General features: G+C 45.6%; 1 pseudogene; it reads left to right on the forward strand.

The window, feature by feature from the left end:
* Positions 1-1,976: 1,976 nt before the first annotated feature.
* LOC114610805 lies at positions 1,977-2,554 on the forward strand (annotated as a pseudogene).
* Positions 2,555-3,885: the final 1,331 nt, after the last annotated feature.

Below are 3,885 nucleotides of genomic sequence, written 5' to 3' on the forward strand. Positions count from 1 at the left end.
ATACGTTGTTAGAGGGGAATTTATGGGGTGACTTGCGTCTCTTCCCCACAAAACGATACATTAAACTCTCCATCCCTGGCACCTAATGCCTGAGACTATGACCTCATTTGAGAACATAAATCTTACCAATGTGATTAAAATCACCGAAGTGGGGTGGCCACTAATCCAGTATGACTGGCGCTTTTGTGAGACTAGGGCTTTGTGAAATAGGAACTGATTTCTTTCTTTTTCTTTTTTTTTTTTTTTGGTTTTTTTGTGTTTTTTTTTTGTTTGTTTTGTTTTGGTTTTCTGTTTTGTTTTGTTTTGTTTTGTTTTGTTTTGTTTTGTTTTGTTTCGAGACAGGGTTTCTCTGTGTAGTCCTGGCTGTCCTGAAACTCACTCTGTAGACCAGGCTGGCCTCGAACTCGGAAATCCACCTAGTCGATTTTAATGTCAATTGCCTCAGGAGGCTTCTGCTGCTGTGTTGGGCGTGCCACACATTGTGACTGGAGGGAAGTGGAGGTCAGTTTGAAGCTCTGTGCTTTGGGGAAGAGATGGAGCCTGCAGCTTAACTGGTCCAAGGATGGATCCACAATCACCAGAGTCTCCTCACAGCACGCAGAGACTGAAAACGAAAGTGGCTGCTTGTGTAAAAGCTGGGAGCCATGCTAGGGCACAAGCTCAATCCTTCAAGCTACGGATGTTTTGTAGCGGGCTATTCCATGGCTCAGTTAGTAGAGGTCACTGTACCCTTCAACAGCTCCGTGTTCCTCTTAGGAGTCCATGCATTTCTGGATGTTTTAAAAGCTTCCCCGATGAGCCACAGAGATCCATCTTGGAGATGCTACAGACACAGCATTTTCATGGGGTTTTATATAATCAGATCCTTCTTTCAACGTTTTAAAGAAAGCCCTCGGGGAGGATAGGCTACCCATTGGCTAATTAAACTCAGTAACGAGCCATTTGCCCTCTCCTGGGGCTTAGGAAGCTCCAGCTACCTCGGGGAGGACCTCCTTGACGTACCACATGATGGAAAAGAAAATTTAAGCACGCTTAATATCATTTTTTTTTATCAGTTCTTAGGCCCCTGGGTGAAGGGAAGCCATGCTCCCACACATGTTCAAGAAAACCAGATTGGAATGTGGTCACATACCTGGGCTCAAGCAACGGTGTCTAACTTAGAGCCTCAAGTCTCCTTCAGGCCCACTGTCCGACATCGTCTTCAGACACCTTTGGTCTAGAGTAGTGGTTCTCAACTGTGGGGAAAATTAAAAAAGGCCGCCACAGCGGCGCAAGCCCGCCGCCGTGGCGGGTCCCCACATCAGGGAGGGAGATCCTACGGTTCCAGCAGCCTGAGTGCCTTGGCGGCGGCAGGCCCCAGTAACACGAGGAAGTCCTTGGTTCCAAAAAGGTTTATTGACATGACGGATAATAGATGGATCTAGGCGTACCCCCCAAAAACTCAGGGCCGTCCCGAGTTATATAGGGAGGGAGAAAGGGGGAGGATCTGGGGGAGGAATGTTTAATTTGCTCTGCCCTCTGGCCTTCATTAGTATGTAAATCTCTAAGGCCTGAGGCCTATCGCCTGGGTGACTCTATGGAGATCTGTGACTGTTTTTCAGGATCTTAGGTGATGGGAGGGACCGAACTCCTGCCGGTTCTCATGAGGAATTCCACAGAGAATCTCGGGGTTCTAAGTACCTGCTCAACCATGACCCAGAATACCCTTATGCAGTCCCACACTCAACCTTCGTAGTGCTGAGACCCTGTAATACAGTTCCTCATGTTGTGCTGACTCCCAATCATAAAATTACTTTGTTGCTGCTTCGTAACTACAATTTTGCCACTGTTACGAATCACAATGTAAATCTCTGTGTTTTCCAGTGATCTCGGGGGACCCTTATGAAAGGATCATTCAACCCTCAAAGGGGTCGAGATCCACAGGTGGAGAACCACTGGTTTAAAACTTCCTGTCCTTTGCCCCACCTACTGCGAGAATGCAGACCATTCTCAGCAATCAGACTGTCGACATTCCAGAAAATGTTGACATCACTCTGAAGGGGCGCACTGTCATTGTGAAGGGCCCCAGGGGAACTCTGCGGAGGGACTTCAATCACATCAATGTAGAGCTGAGTCTTCTTGGAAAGAAAAAGAAAAGGCTCCGGGTTGACAAATGGTAGGGTAACAGAAAGGAACTGGCCACTATCAGAACCATCTGCAGTCATGTTCAGAACATGATCAAGGGTGTTACACTGGCTTCCGTTACAAGATGAGGTCTCTGTACGCTCACTTCCTCATCAACGTCCTTATTCAGGAGAATGGGTCTTTGGTTGAAATCTGAAATTTCTTGGGTGAAAAATACATCCGCAGGGTTCGGATGAGGACAGGTGTTGCTTGTTCTGTCTCCCAAGCCCAGAAGGATGAATTAATCCTTGAAGGAAATGATATTGAACTTGTTTCAAATTCAGCGGCTCTGATTCAGCAAGCTACAACAGTTAAAAACAAAGATATCAGAAAGTTTTTGGATGGCATCTATGTGTCTGAGACGGGAACCGTGCAGCAGGCTGATGAGTGAGGCCTCAGATTCCTAGCTCCAGAAACAAGACCCTGATCACAGGTACGATTTGGGCAATAAAAGACTTATATATTGAAAAAAATTTTAAAAATTAAAAAATTAAAAAAATAAAACTTCCTGTCGAAATTCTGTGAAATGTCTACCAGAGGACTACATTTAGGTGCCCGGGGTGGGCGATATTGTCTTGCAAAGCACTACCCAAGGGGGATTCTAAGTCTAAAGGTCTCACATCAACACCACGTGGACACAGGGACATGTGAGAATGGCAGGTGAATAGACCAATGAGATCCCCAGCCCAGAAACTGAGAACTGCGGCTCACGCCCAAGATGGAGACTCACTCTGCTTCCTAAACTCAGAAAACTTTACCATCACAAATCCTAGCTGTAGGAAGCCAGGGCAGAAGAATGATGTTAACGGGATTAATGAAACCTATCTTGTATAATGTTTTTCTTGGACTGACCAAAATAAAAAAGATACATGTTAAGTTTTTTGTTTGTGCTGCCTGGATGACTGCCAGTGCCAACTCCAGTGGCCTGTGGCAGGGGCTCCTGGGTCTATTCCAGCTCATCCAGCTGTGGTCTGAGGGAAGCCACATCCCCCACCCCTGGATGACAAGTACTTCTCTGTGAAGTTTTCATGTACAACCCCTTAGTGTGCTTGGGGTTTTTCTCCCTTCCCATTTATTCAAGCCTAGTTGGCAAAAAAAAAAAAAAAAAAAAAAAAAGTCACACTTAAGGACAAAGCTCTCAGAAATGTTTTCATTTTTAATGTGGTGCTTATGACACCACTTGGCGATTTTCTGAAAAAATGACTTTTTTCTTTAAAAGCTATCAACAAACTTGGCCATCTCACTGAATGTCTAAGGGTTATCAAAATAGAATATATACTCTATCGTGATTTTCTTCAGAAGGAAGAAGTAGCCAGCACAGGTGACCCACACAGCAGGCATTCTTAAAAAACAAACATCACGTGAGGTTTTACTTCCCAAAGCAACATCCCAAGCCTGCTGTAGCTCCTGCTGACAAGAATCAATAACAGTGCCTGCCAGAAAAGCAGGCATAATGGTTTCGGCAGGCATCCTTCCACGCTGTGTCAGGGGTGCGATGAAAGTCCTCCGTGAGACACTGAGCTACACAAACAAAAGTAATTTGGGCTTCTGGGTTTTGTTCTCAGTGGGGGATTTAAAAAATACACTTAAAGCAATATTTAATATTTAACTCTCCTAAAAGTTGCATGCCAGACCCTGGGGGTGCAGGTTGGGATAGGGCAGGCCAGGCTGAGTTGGCCTGGAGGTTTCCCCATTGTCCCCATGGCTCACAGGACACAGGAA

This window comes from Grammomys surdaster, unplaced genomic scaffold (genome assembly GCF_004785775.1).
Source record: "Grammomys surdaster isolate TR1022 unplaced genomic scaffold, NIH_TR_1.0 126059, whole genome shotgun sequence".
In the NCBI taxonomy this organism is placed as follows: Eukaryota; Metazoa; Chordata; class Mammalia; order Rodentia; family Muridae; genus Grammomys; species Grammomys surdaster.